The sequence below is a fragment of the Podarcis muralis genome, chromosome 7, assembly GCF_964188315.1.
Source record: "Podarcis muralis chromosome 7, rPodMur119.hap1.1, whole genome shotgun sequence".
In the NCBI taxonomy this organism is placed as follows: domain Eukaryota; kingdom Metazoa; phylum Chordata; class Lepidosauria; order Squamata; family Lacertidae; genus Podarcis; species Podarcis muralis.
The window spans coordinates 30,117,521-30,141,707 of NC_135661.1; the positions used below are offsets into that span (position 1 = coordinate 30,117,521).

General features: G+C 47.9%; 1 protein-coding gene across 3 annotated transcripts in view; it reads right to left on the bottom strand.

Annotated features, from left to right (window-relative positions):
* Positions 1–24,187, bottom strand: part of STARD8 (StAR related lipid transfer domain containing 8) — a 68,253-nt gene that overhangs the window by 23,263 nt on the left and 20,803 nt on the right. Inside the window, exon 1 of one of the 3 annotated variants that reach the window (XM_077931482.1) lies at positions 20,723–21,082. The exons of the other annotated variants lie outside the window; for them this stretch is intronic. The gene's annotated coding sequence lies outside the window, so the exon portion shown is untranslated. Of the gene's footprint in view, positions 1–20,722; positions 21,083–24,187 lie in introns of those variants that run through there. 3 annotated transcript variants of the gene reach the window in all.

Below are 24,187 nucleotides of genomic sequence, written 5' to 3' on the forward strand. Positions count from 1 at the left end.
CTCGGCCAGTAAAGCGAGATGAGCGCCGCAACCCCAGAGTTGGTCACGACTGGACCTAATGGTCAGGGGTCCCTTAACCTTTTTTAAAAACAGATTAAAACTTGCACAATCTATCTAAACATCTGGGTAGGATTGCCTAAACAAAAATATTTTTAGCAGGTGGCGAAAAGAGTACAGAGAAGGCGCCTGCCTGGCATCAATAGGCAGGGAGTTCCGAAGTTTAGGTGCCGCTACACTAAAAGGTGGAGGAATTGTGAGTGTGGAACAGGGATCACATGGCAGCTGCAACAGCACCAGTTCTGCTGATCAAAGCGGTTGAGTGGTTGTACAGCGATCTTGCAGTTAAACTGATCCTACGTTGTTCAGGGTTTTAGCAGTAACACCTTGAACGTGGCCCAGAAGCAAATCGGAAACCGGTGTAGATCCCTGAGCACAGGTGGTTTGTGCCGCCAAGGCCTCCCTCCTGTCACCAATTGTGCTGCAGCATCCTCTACTAACCGCAGCTCACGAATCAACTGCAGGGGGAGCCTCACATAGACAAGCTGTCATCAAGGGGGTAATTCTCTGCATTTAGTTTCCATCTGCATATTGGGTTGCGGGTCTCCATGCTTGTTGTATTGCTGTTTTGCGTTTGATCACATTGTCGCAGCTACTTCAATATGTTGCTAGTAAGTCTTGTGTTTTTGGTTGTTGTTGTTTTAATACAAAGTTTGCTTATACAGTATCGTTAAGCAAAGATTGTGATATTGTTGCAAAACTGTCCGGAATTGATACTGCATTTGCCTGAAAGCTGTTTTGCAACACACACACACACACACAGAGGGTCATCTAGTCCAGCCCCTTGCAATGCAGGGATCGTAGCTCAAGAATTCCATGAACGCAATTGTGAGAAAGTAGGATATGCATCAAATAATTTTCCCAGAGAGGGAGGTTGGTAATTCTAGTAAAACTTGCTCACTGGGTCTTAACTTCTAGCCTCAATGTAATCCAAAAAGCCTCGCCTGACACACCACTGATCCCAACAACAAGGCAGTGGGGGAAAGACTGCAAAAAGAGGATACCCCCAAAACTAGGCACACCTATGTTTCCCAGGCAAAAGGCTAAGAAGGATCAATTGGGGGGTTTTAAGCAGGGGTTGGATGGCCATTTGTCATGGATGTTTCAGTTGTGACTTCTGCATTTATTGCGTATATATTTTTTAAACTTCTTGGTTTCCATTGTCAAATGCTTTGAACTGAGGTTGTACTGAAGTAAAACAGAGTACAGTGGTACCTTGGGTTACAGATGCTTCAGGTTACAGACTCTGCTAACTCAGAAATAGTATCTCAGGTTAAGAACTTTGTTACAGGATGAGAATAGAAATTGCACGGTGGGGGCGTGACGGCAGCGGGAGGCCCCATTAGCTAAAGTGGTACCTCAGGTTAAGAACAGTTTCAGATTAAGAACGGACCTCCAGAATGAATTAAGTTCTTAACCTGAGGTACCACAGTAGCTTGACAGGCACCTAACCAATACCTGGGTAAGCAGGAATGTTTTCAAATTTGTGATTCCTGCACTGCTGGGGGGGGGGTGAACTATATCACCCTCAGGGGTCCCTTGCAACTCTACAGTTCTAACTTCCCCTCCCCCCCTCTTATTTTACAAATTGAACAGGACTGCCTATTTTACTATATAAAACAAATAAAGACACAAGAACAATGCCCGCCTTGACAAAGCACTCAGCTGAGCAAGGAGGCATGGAGACACAACTCAGATGTTACTGCTCAACCACACAACATGCCACGGCCTGGTGACAGGGCGGCCCCTGTGTGCTTGCCCCCCCCCACCTGTCCCCCCCCTCTACAATTCTAGGACCCTATAACCAAAGTTTCCCCATCTGGCTTTGCCACAGCAAACAACCTGCGACCTATTAGTGAAACATCAAAAGAGCCCTGCAGGATCAGGCCCATTTAGCTCAGCATCCTGTTCTCAGTTAGCTCAATCAGATGCCTGTGGGAAGTTCAAGTTCAAGAGCCGCTCTGCCCTCTTGCGGTTTCCAGCAACTGCGATTCAGAATCATTGTTGCCTCCAACCGTGGGTAGCAGAGCACAGCCATCTGTGCTTAGCAGATAGGCATGTTCAACAAATAAAAGGCTTCGAGGTGGATGGAAGAGGCCACACTCAGGAGGACGTCTCTCTGCAAGGCTTGGGAGCAGTCCTGACCGTCCCATCCTGCCCACATGACTGCAGCATTTATCCATCGGCAGTGCTGTCCTGCCCTGGGCCTCAGCGCCAGCAAACCAAGGACTCTGCCTGGAACTTCCACCCACACAGGAAGAGCGAACAGCATGCGCCAAATATGATCTCACGGAATCGCAATGCAAGACAGCAACAGCGTTGTGGATGTTACGGAGAGCACAGAAAAGGAAGACACCCTCCCTCCCTCTCTCGGGGGTCAGTCTGCAGGTGGAAGGCCGTCAGTTAAAGCAGCTGCCTGGGTCCCAAACAAGAGATGCTGGCTTCTAAGCAAGCCCACCAGCAATTCCACTCAGATCACAGGATCCCACCCCAAGGGACCAGGCTGAGGCTGCTTTGAGCAGCTGGATGAACCCCGACTGTCGGTTTTGGAATTATTAGCTCCCACAACTGGGTCCAGGCTGGAGTCGCAGAACCATAGAATTGTACTGTTGGAAGGGACCCCGAGGGTCATCCATCCCAACCCGCCTGCAATGCAGGAATGACAACCAATCCCTGGGAAGTGGCCACCCAACTTCTGTTTAAAAGCCTCCAATGAATAGCAGGATCAGAGAGGGGGAAGGCACACCCAAGGGTCATCGAGTCAAGCCCTGTGAAATGAAGAAACCACAATGATGTTTATAGCAGTTTAGCCTGGTGTGTAAAAGAACCAGCACTTCGCATTGTGCCCAGAAGCAGAACAGCCATCACCCCATAGCATCACAGAATCGCAGGACCATAGAACAGTCCAACCCGCAGCACTGCAGGAAGCACTACTGAAGCATCCATCCAACTCCTGCTTGAAAACCGCCAAGGAAATAGAGTCCACCAGCTCCCGAGGGAGTCCACTCCACTGTCAAACAGCTCTTACTGTTAGAAAGCTCCTCCTGATGTGTAGTCAGAATCTCCTTTCCTGTCATTTGGAGCGTTTGCCAGGTGAAGAATGTTAAGTTGTGGGTGAACATATCAGACAACACAGTGATTCTTCAAACAGCTCTTGTTTATTCACAGGCCAGAACAGAATGAACTGAAGGGTTCAGCCAGCCTGCTTATATAGAACTCCACTACAACACAACAGTAACAACTTTCTGTAACTATCCAATCACTGAACGTCACTTTCAATTCCTTATTTGCATATGTGGGCCTAAGTGAAAACTACCTACAGTATCCCCCTGCTGGCCCAGGGTGAGAACTCCAGTACATAACAAAGAATGCAGAGACCAAAGGCCTTTAGTTGGGGCTCTGCACAACCTGGTGCCCCAGCGCTGTTGACCCAACAGAATAGTCTTTAACTGGTCAAACCAATAAGTTCCTTACTGGTTAACTACTCTTCGATTCCTGCATTGCAGGAGGTTGGACTAGATGAGCCCTTGGGGACCCTTCCAACTCTACAATTCAATTATTCTAAACTGGCCAAGGTGGAGAAGCGAGGAGACTCTCCGCAACCTACAAGCATCCATTGCAGCCAAACATCCAGATCCACTCCTGGTATGGAAAACATCACGCAAGCAGCACGTGGGTCCTGTGGTTTGGACTGGTGGTTTTCCCCAGACTGTCTCAATCCTGCCTGTGTTTACTGACAAGTCCCCGCTACCCTGTTTCCACATTAATTTGCATCTTAAAAAAAAAAAGTATGAAAAATTAACTTGTGTATTTCATCTCCATGCAGACATTTCTAAATGTGCTTCATTTTAGAACATGACACATTTTGGTATGTTTTTTGAGCTGAGACCTGTCACCACCCACTTTGGAGAAGTGCAATATCTGTAGGGTAATTCTCTTCCGATCTGTGTATTCATCTGGGAGGTGCAAACGGAGTCAATTTTCTTTCAAAAATCAAAGAAACCCAGACCAAACCAGATTCCTCTCACAGAACTGTAGTGTTGGGAGGGATCCCAAAGGTGATCTAGTGCAAGCCCCTGCAATGCAGGAATCAAGGCGAAAGAATCCCTGACAGGTGGGTCTCCTTCCTTCCAAGATGCTCCCTGAGAATAGCCTGGGTTTCACCTGCCAACCCAGAAGTTGTCCTGGTCCTCAATGTTTTCAAAGCCAAGATTATTCCCCGCTTTGACACCTGAAAGGCACCTCTTTCTTTGCAGAGGGACGGAGTGGGTGTTTCAGCTCCTTGGGGTCCCATCCTCCTCTCCCCAACTTTTGGCGTTCAACCTAGCTCTCCACAGGAAAAACCTCCCTCCCACTCGCTCTTGGGTGGACCTTCCTGTTGCTCAGGGCTCCCGTGGCGCCAGAAGATGAAGCCGCAATGTTGTTTCCCGTGAAATGGGAGGGTGGTTGTCTCCCTGGAGGAATTCCAGTCACCCAGAATTTGAGGACAGCTCAGGATCCTGAAACAACTCTCCTCTGCAAATATGTAAGAGCAGAGGGAATCAGAAAAGGAGGATGGGATGTGTATGGAAAGCATTGCAAGGACCCAAACGAGCAGATTTAGAGCCCAGTCTCGTGTGTGTTTACTCAGGTGCAAGCCCTGCTTCATCCAAGGAATGGTAGGGAGAGCTGGTAACAGCGAGCACAGCAGAGAGGGAGAGCTTCCATCTTGCCTCAGCTGCAAGAGACTCTCGGTGGTCTTAGGCAATCCGTTGACAATGCCGGGGGTTGGACTGGACGACCTCTGGGTTACCTTCCAACGCTGCCATTCTATGACTCCAGGACAACCTGGGAGTTCTCCTGTGTGAGCTAACAGTCCCCATGGGCGGAAATTTGCCCGGCATCTCCAGGGGAGACTGAGAGGTGGTAAGAGCCACCTTCAAATATCTGAAGGGCTTTCATGTGGAAGATGGGAGGGAGCTTGTTTTCTGCTGCTCCAAAGAAGAGGACCCAAACCAATGGATTCAAATTTCAAGAAAAGAGATTCCCATTAAACATTAGGAAGAACTTTCTGACAGTAAGAGCTGTTTGACAGTGGAATGGATTTCCTCAGAGGCTGGATGGGCATCTGTCAGGGATTCTTTAGTTGTGATGACTCTTGATGACTCTTGGGGGACCCCTCCAACTCTACAATTCTGTGATTCTATGACATAAAATGCCCTTACCAGATGAAGAAAGTGTGGAAATATGGTCTGTAGGAGGAGGATGACGACAACAACAACAACAACAACAACAACAACAACAACAACAACAGAGAGGCAGCTAGTGCCAAACCCTTTCTGTCCTTAAGACAATGCCAGGAGACAAGCACCCATGACCTCCTCTCCCCCTGCACGGTGACAAACAGGTCTGTCAGAAATGGTTTCCGAAGCATGTTATGGGTCCCAAACAGAGAAAAGAGCCCTCCTTTGTGCACAGGCGTATCCTTGCCAGGAATGCAGGGAAGATTTCAAAACAGGATGCAGAGAGCAATTGGCCTCAGGCAGCATTGCTGAACTGACAGTCGGGGGCTGTCTGGATGGAAGGAGACTGGCCAGCGAGCTGCCTAGGGTCTCTCTGTGGCCCTCCAAGTCACCAAGTAGCTTTGGCAGGTCTCTGATTGCTGTTTGTTCCGATTGAGCTGTAAAGAGCAGGATGGCGGGGGGAGGGATGCTCCAGAGGGAAAAGGAAAGGGATGCTTGGAAATGGAGCGCAGCCTGTTCCTGGAAAGATCTGAGGAAAGGCAAGTGTGGATAAGCCCTGAAACTGAGGAGCGATACGCAACCTGGCATGGCAATTTGCCAGCCAAGAATTCCCCACTTTCCCCCACAAAGCATGATTCAGACCAGCTTTTACCGAAAGAGGGGAAGAAACAAATGTTTGTTGCTTCTGCGGAAAGGCCAAACGCCCCTTAACTGATAGCTTGTTCCTCAACTGCAATCTCTTCCCTCAGAGATTTTAATCCTTATTTATCTTCCATTGAGGTGGACCTCTTTCCACTACACTGGATAGGAGGCTAAGGTTGCCAGATTTTTCAGAAATGTTATCCCCACAGGCAGTGTGTGTCTCTGAGCAGGTCCAAAGTTCTTTGAGCACAGCGAGAAGCAGCCAAATGCCACAAAGGGTCTGCAGAAGCCTGAGCTCCTGAAAGGAACCCGTCCCCTCCTTTGACTGGGCTGCCTCCACCTTCCTGGCCTCTTCCTGAAAGTGGGGGCTCTGTTGGTGGTCCTACAAATATTTCCACAGGCTAGAAAGGAAATCACGTCGGGCTGCAACCTGACCTCGCTTCACCAGATGAGATTTAGCTAATTTAATCCATTAGTTAAAATTTACAGAAGGGTAAAAAGCAAAATTCCCAGAGCAGGAAGCTTGTTTTGCTTCCATTGTTTTTGAAGAGGGGTGAAAAGAGAGAGATTGTGCCTTAAAAAAAAAGACAGTGCAGTTTCCCTCTGTTCAGGCTTTATAAGTGCTGATATTCACAATAAGACACATATCTTGTCAATGTACAATGTTTATAACTAGCTAAGATAACCGATGAACAGGTCAGACAGCAGGAAGCATGAAAGCTAGGATGAGAAAGAAAGAAGGAAGGAAGGAAATGCAGCCGAGTTTCAGCTCATTTTCTGGACTGCTTTGGGTTTTGCCTAGGAATCCACAGCACATGGGACATAGCTGCAAAAAGGCAGAAGAGCCCTCCTGAGGGACGAAAGGTGGCAATCCTGTGAGAGGAACGCAAAAGGGAAATGGAATCCAGAGTTTTCCAAGGGGTGACTATTGTGCTTAGCTCTCCCATTCAGAAATTGCCCTCAAAGGCAACAGGCAATCTCTCCTCCCCACCTTTCTTCAGTGAGGAGAAGAGTTGTGCAATCCTGAAGATGCCACAAAATGGTGTTGTGCAAACCTGATAAAGCTGGAGGAATTTTACTGGTATGCATGGATCTCCTAAGAGGTTCTGGGCTTGTCTGTGCGTTGCAGCATTTTGCTACGAGGGGCGCCCAAAGGAAGTATCTCGTCCTCTCCAACCCAGACCCAGCCAATTGGAGGACAGGGATGCGTGTCATTTACAAAACCAAGCTTATAAACCCTGGACATGCCAAAAAGGATCATAGAATTGTATGGCTGGAATGGATACCCTAAGGGACACCTAGCCCAACCCTCTGTAATGAGAGGCATAAAACTACTTGGAGTGATGATGGAAGAGGAAAAGAGAGAACGCCCTTATTTTATTCCCTTTTTGAATGTAAAAAGCACAATTCCTGTTCTGAAATTTATAAGCTTCTATTTAAGGGAAAAGTTACGGCACTTTACCATTCTTTCATACTGCATGCCCCCCCCCCCAAAGTGGCAGTTTTAGCTTACAGTCCTGCTGTAACTTGGACAAAAAATTCCCATCATCCCCGACCACTGGTCCTGCTAGCTAGGGATGATGGGAGTTGTAGTCCAAAAACAGCTGGAGACCCAAGCTTGGGAAACACTGTTGTACCCAATACTTAGATTCCTGTGTCTCATACATTTGTTTACTAGCACCCAATGAAGAGTAAAAACCCTCCGCAGACCTTCCCTGAACAACGCGGAAAGACTGGTGCTTAGGTGAATGCATGAACATGCCTTCAATTTCTAGCAATTACACTAGAAGAGGGGTGAGCCACATCTAACCTGTGGTCCAGTCTTGGCCCTCCAGTTTAGCCTGCGAGGTTGCTTCCCCCAAACGATACCTAGTTGACACTGCCCGGTCAATCCAGCCAACACAGCAGGATTTAACCAACCTCCCCCCATCCCTTCAGATTTGGTGCTTCAGGACTTCCAGACACTGAGTCATCTGCTAACCTTGTGATGTCAGGTGATGGACAGGTCGCCAGATTTGCTCACCTGTGACATTTGGCCCAAGAGGCCCATCTTGCTAAACTGGGGAAAAAGATTGCCAACTGCTAACAAACAACTTTATGATGATGGCAACATCAACAAGAAGGAAATCACAGTTACCGTAATTTGCCCAAACTCACAGTACCAGTGGGACAGGAGGAATAGGCACCTTAAATAAGCTGGAAAACTAAAAAAAAATCCCCAGAGGGGTTGGGAAAATGCAGGGAGGGGTGGAGAGACTGCAATACCAGCTTCCTTTGCCTTCCCCCATCGTGACACGAAGTTCAGTTGACTCTAGAGAAAGTTTTTAATCCCTTTTCCATAGGAGTTGGCTACAGGGTCACTGCTTTCAGAGGTTAAGCTCCAGAGGTTAAGCACCAAATTCCTATGGTTGTTTAGTGAGATGCTCACCCACCGCATAACCCCCAACTTAAGTGGGATTTTCAGGCTCACATGAATGAGAGGTTGCTTCTGGTCAGGTAACCATGTGGAAAGGCTGTGCCAAATCTGAAGATCGACAGCTGGTGGCCACCTTGGCAGAAGCAAGATTCTGCTTTGAAGGTCCCCCTTTCTTTCTTCAGGAAGTCACCAAAAAGAATCTTAGAGCCCCAAGGCTCATCTAGTCCAACCTTCTGCAATGCAGGAATATGAATAAGGGAGGAATTGGCTTCTTATCAAAACTGAAGTTGAACAAATGAAAAGAGGAATTTTTGAAGACAAAATATGAAATTGGGTGAAGACATATCGGGACTGAAACTCCCACCACACTCGGCTTGTTCTATAACTTTTCTCTTACCCGGAATGCACCACAAGAAACCTGGCAATATTTAGACCATCGTTATCTGACTAGTCAATATTATTATGGTGGTGGGCTCTCTTTCGCTGGAGGTTTTTAAAAAGAGGTTGGGTTTCTATCTGTCAAGGATTCTTTAGCTGTGGTTGCTGTATTGCAGGGGCTTGGACTAGATGACTTCTGTTTAAAAGCCTCCTGCGAATCGTAGAAAAATAAAAATGTAGAGTTTGAAGGGACTCTGAGAGTCATCTAGTCCAACCCCCTGCAATGGAAGAACCACAGCTTAAAGAATCTCTGACAGATAGTCCCTCAACTTCTGTTTAAAACTTTTAATGAATCCTGGATTCAGGTAGGTAGCCGTGTTGGTCTGATGCAGTCAAAATAAATTTTAAAAATAAAAAAATTGTCCAGTAGCACCTTAGAGACAAACTAAGTTTGTTCTGGGTATAAGATGTTCTGAAGAAGTATGCATACACATGGAAGCTTATACCCAGAACAAACTTAGTTGGTCTCTAAGGTGCTACTGGACAATTTTAAAATTTTATTTATTTATTTATTTAATGACTCCTATAATTCTAAGGTTGGAAGGGACCCCAAGTGTCATCTAGACCAACCCCCTGCAATGTACCTCACCTGGATGCTAGCAGCAACACAAACCCGTACAGCTCAAAAATGGAAGACATTACACGACATGCATCTCTTTCTCTGCAGGACAAAAATGTGTGGGTTCTGGCTATCACTGAGAAAATAACCCACAAATTAGTGGTTTCTAAAGGCAGAGAAGATCTGGAACATTTCTGCAATGTTTGGTAGGACTTTATTTCCTATGTATCAAATTCAGATACACAAGATTCTTTCCTGAGGCCAAATTGCAAAATGTGGGTATCATGGAGTGTTTGGCTTTCTTTTCTTTAAATCTATTTTCTATCACCCATCAAACTCACGCAGTAAGCCAACTGCTGGTGTCTTGACACCATCCACTTCAGCTAGCCAACCATAACGCAGTCTATCTCTCTTCCCTTGGGCTCTACGTTGCTCCATCTTTGGCTTACCTAAAAATGATCCCAGGATGTGCTGACCTTGCAGATCCCTTGGCCCAAGGGGCCAGAATGGGAGAGAGGTGCCCCCAGAATTGTTTTCTCTTGATCTTCGATCCCCCCCCCCTTTCCATTTTCTTAAAGACAGAAAGCACAGCACTGGGAGAATATTAGAAAACACATTTTCCGATGGTATTGTCCAAAATAGAGGGGCACAAAACTAAGGCACTTCTCACTTCCCCTCTGCTAGCCAGATCTCAAACCCAAATAAATTTGTCCAGAATTCTCACATCTCCAAAGCCGTGTGTTTGTGTGTGTGTGTGTGTGTGTGTGTGTGTGTGTGTGTGTGTGGACCAGATTTCACCTCTGCTCACCTACAAGAAACAGAGCCAACAATGAAACAATGGAGGCCATTGACATGGGGTCAGGAAAACCGCCTGCGTGCGATGAAATACTATCTTCAAACAAGATGTGTTTGGATAAGCCCGGTTTCGTAACTCGCTTCTTCCGATGTGAAAAAGTCACAATAACAGAAAGCAACACGGTTGTAAGTTCGGGCATTTCAACATCTCATACAAGGAAATCGTGGGATCATAGTGTTGGATGGGACCCCAAGAGTCATCGAGCCCAATCTCCTTCAGTGAAGGAATCACAGCTAAAGATGACCACCCAGCCTCTGCTTAAAAACCTCCCATGAAGGAGAGTCCACCACCTTCCGAGGGAGCCTGCCGCTTCCCATTTTCTCATCACAAGTTTTTAGACACGTGGGTGGCACTGTGGGTTAAGCCACAGAGCCTAGGACTTGCTGATCAGAAGGTTGGCGGTTTGAATCCCCGTGATGGGGTGAGCTCCCGTTGCTCGGTCCCTGCTCCTGCCAACCTAGCAGTTCAAAAGCACGTCAAAGTGCAAGTAGATAAATAGGTACCGCTCCGGCGGGAAGGTAAATGGCATTTCCGGGCGCTGCTCTGGTTCGCCAGAAGTGGCTTAGTCATGCTGGCCACATGACTTGGAAGCTGTACGCCAGCTTCCTCAGCCAATAAAGCGAGATGAGCGCCGCAACCCCAGAGTCGGCCACGACTGGACCTAATGGTCAGGGGTCCCTTTACCTTTACCTTATGTTCTCTTTGCCTACCTGGTCATTTTGTAACGTGTCTGAGGCACGGTGGATGCTGTGGTTTTAGGGCAGTAGGTGACACGGTCTGTCACCTCCCTCTGCTTACCGATAGATTTGGTGGATTCAATAATATATGATATTATTCCCCTTTAACATGCATCCCACCCATGAAGAGTAATGGGTTTTATTCCATACTATGTTTAAAAGTATACTCAGCCTATTTCTATTGTACCAGCCTGATGCGTATTTCTGTTGTTGTTAGCCCAATTAAAAAAAGAAAACAAAAAACAGGAGCAGTTTATAAAGTATCCATATAGGGACAGTTTGCATGACCTTCTTCCTTCCCTGAAGGAATTGACACAAGTCAAGGAGTGCAGATTTCTTTGAGGGAATCTGTGGTGACATTAAGAAAAATCTGGTTCTCTCTGTTCCAAGCCCGCCACTTTGGTCCCAGCCCTCTTCCGCTTCCAGCGCTATGCCAAATATAAACTTGCCTACAGGAAATGCCTTTAAAGAAACCAGCACCTCCCTGAATCCTGGAGAAGGCAAGGAAATAAACCATCTCAGCTCATGAAAGAAGCTACTCTGCTCCATCCTGCTGGGGAGCAGCCTTAACCCCTTGTGTCCTGCAAATGCTCATGGAACCAGTCGGGAGAAGGGAAACGGAAAACAAGATAAACCTCAAAGTTACGCTTTCGCTTGCGAAAACGAATAGAAGGACGACGCTCTGCAATGTACCTTCCATCTCTTAACATGACCGTTCCACCGAAATTGGACAACTGGGTTATTTCCTTCGCCAGAATGGCTAATTCTGGGTTCCCCCTCCAGTTCTGTGCTATTACAATCTTCAGAACAAAGTTGCCTGAAGTTAACAATGTGCTTTAGGGTATGATTTGTTGGGTGAGGTTTCCAAAAAGCCGGACACATCCCATCTCCCGGGCAAGTGATAATTTCAATAAAGAAGGGGTCTGAACATTGATTTACTTATGATTGTCATGTAAACACTCCCATGACGTTTTCGTTCATCACAAATGTTCTGCACACGGCTATGATTATTATTATATTTATTAGTTGCTTTCCCCTCAGAAGGAAACTCAAAACAACTTACAAAAAATAAAAATAAATAAGAGGAGCCTTGCTGGATCAGGCCAGTGGCCCATCTAGTCCAGCATCCTGTTCTCACAGTGGCCAACCAGATGTCCCCAATGGGAAACCCGCAAGCAGGATTTGAGCACAAAAACACTCTCCCCTCCTGTGGCTTCCAGCAACTGGCCTTCAGAAGCCTTGCTGCTTCTGAGCATGGAACGAGAGCATAGCCATTGCGGCTAGTAGACTTCGATAGCCTTATTCTCCTCCCTGGAGTTGTCTAATCCTATTTTCAAGCCATCTAGTTTGTTGGTCATCACTGCCTCCTGTGGAAGTGAATTTCATTGTTAAACATACCACAGTTTATCATCTCTCTCTCAAAAAAAAAAAAAATTGTTCAAAGCAGTTTCACGGTAAATTCCTATTTTTTTTAAGAGTGCCGAGACATGGGTACACCCAGCACTTTTCCTGCCCCCTCTCTGAATTTCACTGTGGGGGTAAAAGTAACATCATGTCAGATTATGGGAGACAGGAAGGAAGATCTCTTTCAAGATCCAGTGAGAACATTTCCTCTGCAAATGTCCCACTTCCAAGAAAGCTCTCCACCCCCCGCTGCCACCAAACCAACGGCTTACAGATGATAAGAACGGAAAACATTAAAGCATCAAAGATAATAATAATAAAGCAGTGGAGATGGACAAAGAGAATATAAACTTAAGCTAAAGCATTAAAAGCAGCAGCGGATAAAACCCTGAAATCAGAATGCCAACAGGCAGATTGACGTCTTCTTTACCTGGTCCTCAAAAAAGTGAGCACCAGGACGCATGATTTAAGAGAGCCAGGGAGCTGTAGTGCTGGCTAGGACTTGGGAGACCAGGGTTCGAATTCCCACTTGGCTCACCTTGGGCCAGCCACTGCCTCTCAGCCTAGCCTACCTCGAAGGGTTGTTGTGGGGTGTTAATTGAGGAGGGGAAGAGCAATGCAAGACACCTGGAGCTCCATGGAGGCAGGAAAAGGTAGGATGCAATAAATGAAATAAATTATTTCACATATGGGTTAATTAAGTTCAACCTGAATAACTTGCTGTGTTTGTTGATTGTTCTACTCCTAGGATTCTCGCCAGGCAGCCTGGGTTAAAAGGAGAGAGGAGGAGAGACTTCCAGGCACCTCCCTAGGTTCAGATGTCCAAAGAGCAAGAGGAGGATCTGCAGCGCAAAAGGTCAGGGAAACTCCGAGGAGAGGAAGCCACAGGGCCCTAAAGCGCTGTTAATGTCGCTGCTCCCCCTTCAAATAGGACGCAGAGTTGAATGAAGCAAGACACGCAGTCTCTCCGTGACAAAGTTCGCTTCCGCATCACCCAGAGGAAAGGCAGGTGGCTGGGGAGAGGGGGGAAGCTGCTGAGCTCTCAAAACCAACCTTTCAACAGACAGCAACCTTTCTTTTTAAAAAAAGATGTACCAGACCTAAGTATGATGGGAGGGAAGGGTCAGCTTATGAGCCAGTGGCTAGAGTGCTGGGCCCGGGAGATGGATCCAGCCCAATCACCTTCTAAATCCAACCCACGGTCAGTCTGAGAATCAGCGTGTTTTTACATGAGTAGAATGTGTCCTTTTATTTAAAATGCATCTCTGGGTTATTTGTGGGGCATAGGAATTTGTTCATTTCCCACCCTCCAAAATATAGCCCGGCCCCCCACAGGTCTGAGGGACAGTGGACCGGCCCCCTGCTGAAAAAGTTTGCTGACCCCTGGGCTAAGGGCTCCTCCACACTCCCACTTCTCCTGCATTTTCTAGGCATGGGGCCGAGCGGGTTTTTCGTTTGCCACTTTCCCCAGCGATACCCGCCATTGACCACTGAATCGGAACAAGCATCGACCTGCAGGAAACCCGACTGACGTTTGTTCCGATTCAGAGGGAGAAAGCAGGCTTTTCCCTGGGGGAAAGCAGCGGGATGAGCAGAAGTGTGGGGAAGCCCTGAAATGTGGGGGCAAAGACCAGGGGTCAAATCCCCACTTGGTCATGAAGCTCACTGCATGCAGCTTTGGGAGCTAGTCACTGTCTTCTCTCAGCCTAACCTACCCCACAGGGTTGTTGTGGGGATTAAACAAGGAGGGGAGAACCATGTGTATGCCACCTCAAACTCCTTGCAGAAACAGGTGGGATATAAATACAACAAACAAAACATTTTCTGGGACCCCAGGGGTCCTCTAGCCCAACCCCCTTTGATGCTGGAATCACAGCTAAATAATAGCTTTTTATAGTAAAGGGACCCCTGACCATTAGGTCCAGTCATGGCCGACTCTGGGGGTGAGGCGCTCATCTCGCTTTATTAGCCGAGGGAGCTGGTGTACAGCTTCCGGGTCATGTGGCCAGCAGGATTAAGCTGCTTCTGGTAAACCAGAGCAGCGCACGGAAACCCTGGATAGGTTCCCGCCGGAGCGGTACCTATTTATCTACTTGCACTTTGACATGCTTTCAAACTGCTAGGTGGGTAGGAGCAGGGACCCAGCAACGGGAGCTCACCCCATCGCGGGGATTCGAACCGCTGACCTTCTGATCGGCAAGTCCTAAGCTCTGTGGTTTAACCCACAGCCCCACCCGCGTCCCATAGTTTTTTATAGTTATAGTTTAATTACTTTTTAATTATCTTTTTTCAGCCTTCTGTATTTTATCTGTGTGTGTTTTCAACTTGTGTAAGCCACTTTCAGCCCCAGTCTGGGGAGAAGGTGGGGTGGATAAATGAATAAACAAACGGCGTCTTCCTGACAGATGGTTTTCCAACCTCTTTAAAAACCTCCAATGAAGGAGGTTCCACCGCCTTTAATGTCTGCTAGCGACCCGGATGTCTCCATTAACATGCACGCAGAACAGATAATGTTAAAGGCTGTATTTGAACAGCGACCAGGTGCCCCAGCTGATTCCTATTGGGCAGGAGAGGCGGCCAACCACAACTGCCCCCAGTCCAAGGTAGGAAGTGGGCTGCTTGCCCTGGGGCAAAATTACCAAGCCTTCCTTCTACATGCCCTCCCGATGCAGGGAGAGCCTCTTTCCAAAGTTCACATGAGTATTATGTTTCAGCTGGTGCCTCCTACGTGCACCAGAGGTTTCGTCAACGGAGAGAACATCTGGATCTGGATAAAATGCAGAACCCAACTGGCTTAATTGGGAGCAGAGACTCCGCAGCTCCATCCAGGATGTTTTTCCTGTACAGCTCAGAGGTTCGGTTAAGGTGGCCTCTAGGGATTTCCTGCAGTTTATCTCAGCAAGCGGAAAGCAGATTAATGGAGCAGGTTGAGGGAAGGGGACGAGCAGAGACTGGAAGCCCCTTTCCCCACCCTTATGTCTCAAAAGAGGACACCCATTTCTAACAAAAACACCTTAAATTGTGATTGAATTATTCCCCAATGTTGTGGGGAAATGATCCACCCCAATACTACGTTTTGTTCCTGGCATGGCAATGGAAATGTTATCTTAAGAACACCAGAAGAAGGATTCATTTATTCCTCATTTTCTGTCTCTTTTTTGGGAGGGAAGGGGGAGTAGCTGAGTCACTCTCTTCGATGTAACAGATCTGTGGAAGTGTGTGCAAGACCGCTTCTGGCACCATATGACAAGTGCCGTTTCCTGATAAGCGACCGTTAAAATGGATAGTCAAACAGTGCCGTTGCTGTACGCTCCGTAAATGTTCCCGGGCACACGCTGGCAGGGTAATATGTCACTTATTAAGTGCTCAGCCAAGATAAACCAGGCCTGGTTCACTCCAAAATGAGGGACGCTGAGCAGAACAGAATCTTCTCCAGTTTCCCATGCAAAGCTGGTTCGTTCGTAATGGAGGGATTATCTCCGGGCTCATAGCTGAGCTTCTGTGATCAGCAAATGAGCAGGAAAGAACCGTCCCCCCACGGAAGCAAAGAGATGGGCCAAACCTGCCCATGTGCCAACCAACCAGCAGCTGACACAACAGTCGGTGGCAGTAGCTGGAGAGGAGGCCAGAGAGGCAGTTCAAGGAATGGGAAAGCCACCCTCACTCTGCTTTCACAACCCCAATGCTACACTTCAGTCGCCATCACTCCAAAAGGAAAAGGAGCCCACAGCAGCCCCAAAGGCCATTCTCAACTCATCCAAATGGTGGTATTTTTCTCAGGACGCAGCTGTGATTGCTGCCTCGCAGGGGGTTGGACCACATGAGCCTTTGGGTCCCTTCCAGCTGTACTATGAGTCTATTGACCCCCATCCTTTAAGCAGAGAGGATTCTAGGAAGAAAGACTGGCAAGGCCTTGCCTTTCCCCAATGCGTGTCAAGACATTCAGTCTGTTCCATCTTTCTCTCATCCTTGCCTCTGTGTCCGCCATAGATGCTTCCCCAATCTGTCCCCCCCCCCCCCGATGTTTGCCTTATCTTGAAGTCATCCCAAATCTGGATCCTAGAACTGGGGTGGGGTGTGTGGAGAACTTGGCAATGAAATAATCTTTGCAGGGAGCTACAGAGATTATGTCATTATCAAGTCCCCCACCCCCATTTAACCTAGATCTATGTTCTGTTATAGGTGTGTGGGGGGGTCAGTCTGGATGACACCCAGGGATCCCTTCCAAAACCTGTGCTTCTGTGTGGGTGAGGGTAGAAAATGCAAGAGGAAACCAGCAAAACCAGTCCTTTAGCTGGCCAGTATAAGCCCTTCCATTTACATATAGAAAGAGTTTGCCCTGTGGTCACACAGACATGGGTGGGCCTTTTCCCACCCCAGCTGGCTGAGTGCCACCAGTCACCCTAGGATGGGGAGCAACAGGCCAAGTGTGTGTGTGTGTGTGTGTGTGTGTGTGTGTGTGTGTGTGTAGGACAGAAAGAGAGAGGGAGGGAGGGAGGGAGGGTTTTTTGGCTGATGCTGGAAGCCGGAGACACAGAGGTTTATATTGTTCTGTGCTGAACCCAAAACTGAGTCTGGGGCTCCCCTGGGAACCTAAGGGAAGTCTGTGGGGAGAAATGCTGGGGGGTTAATGCCATGAACCCTTCTCCATCCTCTGCTCAGGTTGTTCATGTGCATAAATAAAACCATAGTTCCGAAAGACACCACAGACCTTCATTCCCAGGAAAGTAACCCCTGGGAAAATCACAGGCATCCCAGAGTCTCTCACCACTCAGAGATTGGGGTTTCTGTAGTTTAAGTCTACCAATTCCGCTTCTGTCCAGACTCTGTCCAGTTCCAGGTTGTCCAGCTATTTCATCAGATCAACTCCTTTAGGAGCATTGCCAAACAAGTCACATTCAAATGGGGTCTTGAGACTGGCGACATCCCTCTCAGGGCAGAGCGAGCAAGGAAACAAAGGTCTCCTTTACTTTGAAACTTCGGGAGCCCCCAGTGCCAGCAAGCGTGACTGTAAGTATACAGAGGTGACTTTCAGGGAGACACGGCGCAAGGAGGGTCATTGCAGCTCAATTATTAACTGGGCTGGAGGGGGGACCCCTGACTTTACTGGAATGCAGCCTCCCTCAACGGCCATGTTCCGGATGCCAGGGAATGTGCCGGAACTGTGCGCAAAGGTTAATGGATTCATACTCCATGCAAAACGTAGCCCTCCAAACTCGGGTCTCTGAGAGGGCTTTTTCCAAGCACTGCAGTACTATCCCCGCCTTGCTGCTAACCCAGTTCCCCTGTTGTTGCCTCAAGGGGGAAAGAAGGGATTCCTTTGCTTTAAATGGCACAGGGAGAGCCCAGGTCTGCTCAGTTTCTCAAGGGAAGGCACGGGGCGAGGCAGAAGTCGCCTCACATTACCCAATTGCCTTTCCTACAAATACTGAAATGCTGTGGTCCCTCGCTGGTGAGGAGAGCACTCTGTACGCCTGCAGGGGCACTGTTTATCATCTTTACCGATTCACACATGCCAGGACTTAGTCTGCTCAAGAAATAAAGGAGCTCCAATCCAGAACTCACTCTGGTGACCCCTAGCACCCTTTCCAAAGAAAGGAGAGATGGATTTGGGCCCTGGCCACCAATGCCTCTGACTGCCACAAAGAACAGGCAATCTGTGCCCTCATTCAACCCTCCAGAATGATATGTCCAAACGTCAGCGACAAGGACTTGCAACGGAAAATGGTTAATATGGATTATGTTGGCCTAATGTGCTCCTAAAGTAGCACTAAAGAGATTAGGAGAAATATAATGGGGAGAGGGAAGACATTTACTAATCCTATTTATTTTGGAATCAATTCTTACTCCTTTGTTTATTTATTGCATTCCTATCTAATTCTTCTCCTCCAAGAAGCTCAAGGTGAGATATACAGCTTCCTCTCCTCATTTCACAACAACCCTGTGATGTAGATTAGACTGAGGGGCAGTGACTGGTCCAAGCTCACCCAGGGATCTTCATGGCCACGCAGGGATTTGGTCTCCTAGCTCCCAGTCCGGCACTAAACCATTAAATAACCATTGTCAATTATAGTACTGGGTGCACACCCAGCCCTGCACCATGATCTCCTCCAGATTTTAAATCAGAGGAGAGTTTTCAAAGTCTGAAGGTTCTTCCCCGGCTCAGGTTGAAATCCAAGCCGGAGGAGAATTCACGGCTTCTCTCATCACCAACAATCTCCAATATTCAAGACCCTTCTGATTCCTAACACTCCCCCCCCCCCTGTCCTCTAAAGGGCACAGATCAATGGCAGGAGTAGCAGCAACATGCATGGAGAGCAGCAACCGACAAGCCCAAGCCAAGCACAAGAGTGGCAGCACTCTCCCCTCCTGCAGTTTCCAGCAACTGGTATTCAGAAGCATTGCTGCCTGTGACCTTGGAGGCAGAACACAGCTATGGATAGCTCTCTCCTCCATTAATTTGCCCAGCCCTCTTTTAAAACCGCCTAGCTTGGTGGCCATCACTGCCTCTTGCAGGAGCGAGTTCCATAGTTTAACTACGTGTTGCATAAAGAAGTCCTTTCTTTTCTCTGCCCTGAATCTTCCAACATTCGGCTCCATTGGCTATCCACAAGTTCAAGTGTCCTGAGAGAGGGAGAGTTTATTTGTCTCTCTATTCACTTTCTCCATCTCATACCTCATTGTATAAACTTGTATCTTAACCACCTCTTTCTCGCCTTTTTATCTGAAATAAAAAGTCCCAAACACGGCAACTTTTCTTCGTAGGGGACTTTCTCCGTCCCTCCACATCTCAAGGACTTTCAAGATGACCGTCCTGTATTTGAAGAAATCCTTTATTAGAACTTCTCTCCAACCCAAGATAAAGGAGCAGGGGCCTTGATCCTGCCCATCAATAGTTAGCACCCGGAGAGCAGACTGAGCAGGTCACCTCACCCACCTGACCAGGTAAGGCCTTAAGGGGAAGGGGAGGAGGGTGTTTCGGAGAGAGGGGCTTGTCTCCCAAGCCTCAGGAAATGAACCAAGTTATTCTGGCCCTCAGCAAGTGGGGACAAGCTCAGCCATCTCTGTCAATAAGTGAGAAGCTACAGAAAATACAGACATAACTATAGACAGATATTTGCATTTCCTTTTTTGGAGGAGGGCAATGCTTCTAACAATCCATTCTTCAATTCTTCAATTCTGACACTAAATCTGGGGTTGTAGTCAGCCAGAACCCAATAAAATTAGGGATCCTAACTAAGTCACATCCATTAACTTCAATAGGTCTACTCTGAGCAGGACTAGTGCTGAATAGCACTCTGGGTTTCCATGTTTTCCCTGCCCATGACTCAAGAGTTTTCCATATGGATGGCCTGAAACTCAAGAGAGCTCATAGTTAAGCCATGTGTTATTTTGGGGTACAACAGACCCAGAGTCCTGGAGACAGGGCAGGCTGTGAATTACGGTAAAATATGAGAAATAAGTATCTGAATTTTCAGACTGAAACGCAGCACCTGCCAATGCAGTGGACCCTGACCACTTCAACAAGAGTTGTTTGACAGTGGAATGGACATCCTTGGAAGGTGGTGGACTCTCTCTGGTTTTTTTGACAGAGGCTGGAGGGTCATCTGTTAAGGATTCTTTGGCTGTGAGTCCTGCATTGCAAAGGTCTGGACTACATGGCCCTTGGCTATACCTTCCACACTACAGTTCTATGATTCTACAGCCTCAAAGAGCAGGGGCCAACCAGCGTGGACTGAACTGAGTGTGTGTTTGATGCTGCCACTGACTTCTTTTGTGCCATGTGCACGGATCAGGACCACACCTCCCACTGGGGATCTCACCCACTCAGTTTGGCGGTCGCTTACAAAAGGGCCCACCTGCTCAGCGCCCACCACCCTGAGAGGCTGGAAGGGAGCCATGCGCACATTTCTCAGTCTTTCCTGAATCACAAAACAAGCGAGACGCAACCCAAGAACTCCCATAATCACATACAGTAATACACACACACACAGTGCTCCTGTAGGAAAAGACAAGGAAGAGCAGCAACGGAAGGAGCTCCTGCAACAGTTTAGATGGGTTATGAAACGTTTGTACAAGCAGAGAAGTCCTCCCTTGCCATGCACCCAAACCAGTAACGACTCATAGGAGAGAACGGCCTCGGAATGGGGCACATATAACCGGACCCACACAGACACCATTTTTCTGTTCAGGCAGGTCAAGTCGATGAAGTGAAAACAGGATTGCCAGGTCATCATGTGAGCGTCAGGCGCTCCTCGGGGAAAGTTATGACTCTTCAGAGCCAGAAAGCGAAAGACCGAGGGGGAGAGAGAGAGACAGACAGACAGACAGACAGACAGCTTCACCACTGAACTGAGCATCGGAGAGCATTTTGCTGCAGTGACTATTTACCTCAAGTTGCCTTCCTCCATGTCCTGTGTTGAAAAACTGTGCCTGGGGTACCAGGAGAAAACTCCTTGGCTGTCAAAAATCCTTGGGAGATTCAGTTGCTTCCTCTGATGGGGCAGGGCAAAGGCCAGAGGCAACATGCCCCCAGAGTTATACTTACACACACACACACAAACATACACACTTTGTTGCCGGCTCCAGAGCAGCAGCAGCCGAAGCAGCTGCTGCTCCTTGGCCGTTGTCAATTGCAAAAAAATGAGGGTTGCTCCAGGCACAGGTGGCCAAACTGCTGGAGCTGCCTCCTTGCGCCCGCCCCCTGAGGCGTCTGGCCAATCGCTGAAGCAACAGGAAAGCCTGCCAAACAGCTGGGCTTTCCCCTTAACCCTTGACAAAACGTCACAAAACAGTCACCGCTTCCTTGCTAACGCAGAAACCCGTAGGAGGGGTTGCAAATGAGCTTCGTGGGGAACAGGGATTCTTTCTTTCATCGGATTATCCACTGAAAGGGTCATCCAGACTGAATGAGGAGGAAATACGAGCCAGGAAAATGGTTGACGATGCTGTCATGTGCTGCCTTGCAGCGGGCTGGACTAGATGACCCTTGGATCCCTTCCAACTCGACAATTCTATGGTTCTATGTGGATGCTGTCTTTGTGTGGGTTGTATATACCCACTGTGAATGGTCTATGTATGTATGCTGTGTGCGGTACTTTTCCGGTTAATTTTTTTTTCAGGTGCCCAGACTCCTATTTTGATAAAAGTGGCAAAGGTTCCAGCAAAAAATGGCTGCCATGGGCAAGAAAAGTCCTGTGCATACTCTATATGTGGGTTTAAGCATATCCCTTACATCTGGCTGAGAGGTTTTGGGGGAGCTCGTGTCACCTCTGCCCACCACAGCGAGAAGAGTTAACTGTGGGTTTAAAAACAAGGATTCGTGTGACTCAAAGGAAAATGATCCACTTTGGAGAGTTACATAAGGTAAAGGGACCCCTGACCGTTAGGTCCAATCACGGACGACTCTGGGGTTGCGGCACTCATCTTGCTTTACTGGCTGAGGGAGCCGGCGTTTGTCCACAGACAGCTTCCGGGTCATGTGGCCAGCATGACTAAGCTGCTTCTGGCGAACCAGAGCAGCGCACGGAAACACCGTTTACCTTCCTGCTGGAGCGGTACCTATTTATCTACTTGAACTTTGACGCGGAACCAAGCAACAGGAGCTTACCCTGTCGCAGGATTCAAACCACCGACCTTCTGATCAGCAAGCCCTAGGCTCTGTGGTTTAGACCACAGATAAACAAGGATTCATGTGACTCAAAGGAACATGATCCACTTTGGAGAGTCACATTAGTACATGCCAAAATCTACCTTCCGTTTTCTTGAAATGTTTTCTTCCTCTGAGGACAAGTTTCTTCCTCAATTCTCAGGGTAATTGAGAATTTCTTGAGAACTCGAAGATTGTGGGGCTTTGTGGCCTAAGGTGGTGCATCTGTCTGCACACGTTCCACTACCTCAGAAGGTGATGGATTCTCCTTCCTTGGAAAGGTTGAATGCGTGCATCTGTCAGGGAATCTTAAGCTGCAATTCCTGCATTGCAGGGGTTGGAATGGATGACCCTTGGGGGTCCCTTCCAACCCTACAATTCTGTTTCTATCTCTCATACTGAAAAGCAGCTTTGCTTGTCAGCCACCAGAGCACTGCCATTTTGGCCCCAAACAGGGGTCAGTCCCCCCATATTTTCAACTTTGTGACAATCCTCAAAAGGACACACCAGGGCGCCTTTCAGGAAGGTGGTTGGTAGTGGGGGGAATGGTGAGCCGAGTGTGCCTGGCCAGGTTGGGGGCGCCCGTGTGTGATGTCATGCCCCCCCCAATGTTGCGGGCAACTCAGCAAGTCTGGCCCGAAACAAGACACCCCTTCCCTCAGCTCCAGATTCCCACCCTGCCCCATTCCCAAAAGACTTCAGTACCTGCCACAGGTACTGTGGGGGAGGCAGCGGCTAGGGAAGAGAGCTGCGGAAGCTGAGGGCGGTTACTTTCCATCAAGCATCATCTTTGACTAGAAGCTTCACAGAGATCCAGGTGGACCACATCCAAGCATTTCCGGCTCAATTAATAAAAAGGTGGCTGGGTTTTGCACACCCCTCCTGCCTTCAAAGGTGTGGGCTGTGTTCCCTCTGGCACCCCTCTGCTTGGGGCCGACAGATTTTCCACACCTCTGCAAACCTCCGGACTTCCTCAAGTCTGGCAGCGCTCTCCATTTTGTCAAAGGGCAGGACCATGTGGACTATACAAGTTCTTCCAACGTCAGAAAGTTAGTCTATACTGTACCTAGAAACCTTATCCACCCAAGTTATGCATTTCCTACAATAAACAACTTTATTATTTTCTGACCTGCAAACATCTGTGTGTGTAAGAGAGAGAGAGAGAGAGTCTACTCTCTCACCCAGATTTGCCAGCTCAAATGCTACCTAATGAAAAGTGTTAGTTAGTTTTGCCCCTGTTCCCCCATTACTCACGCCCCAACAATATGAAACCCATTATTCCCTTTAGGACTGAGAACACAACCATCCCTTCAACGCAACCCACCCTTAATCTGAAACATGTGCACAAGCCTGGATTCGAAGGTCCATAAATCGCAACTGCTTCATGTGGGACCCTCTCGGTTTAATCGCGCACACCCCAGAAAGACTTTGATCCCTGATGCCTCCCTTGCCAGCTCCGCAGCTGTGTTTTCTCACCTGCCAAATGGCAAAGAGCAATCCGAGAAACCTCCCAAGAGCATCACCCTTTCCAACCATTACACGGGGCGGTTCCCTCTCCCAGATGACCTGTCGCACCAGCACTGACCAAGACGAAGCCATCAGCAGAAGTTACAAAGTATTTCAAAGCTCCTTGGTTTCTCTAAGACACCCCACCCAGTACAAGGTTAGAAGGAAGCGCAGGCTCTTCACACAAGCCCATTTCGATGCTTCCCTCTTCAAAGCCACACAGTCATTGAAACAACTCTAAGCCAACTTTTCCACACTAAAGTAGGGTACCCACAAAAAAGGCAAGTCAAAAAATATGGTACAGATTAAACGGAAGACCTCAGAAAGTTGGACAGAGTAGGTTTCATCCAGCAGCGCTCTTCTTATTTATCCCGTCGACAAGAGCTATAAACTGCTTATTCAACAAAAATCTTCAAGCGCCTCGCAAAACATGATGCACAATTTTCATAGGAAAATGCTGATAAAACCAAAAGCCGACATAAGATTTCTCAATTTTCTCAAAATATTAATAAACTCAGTGAGGTTTAGAATCTAGTGGAAGAAGCTGTTGAACCAGCTAGTCTAGTGTCTTTGCTAAAGGTGACTAGTTAGGTCCTTGCCATTTACATGCCCAGAGAGTTACCTCTGTTGCCATAGAGAAAATTGGCTGGGTCTTTTCCCACCTCACCTGGCAGGATGCCAGCAGTCAAGAGGGAAAGGGG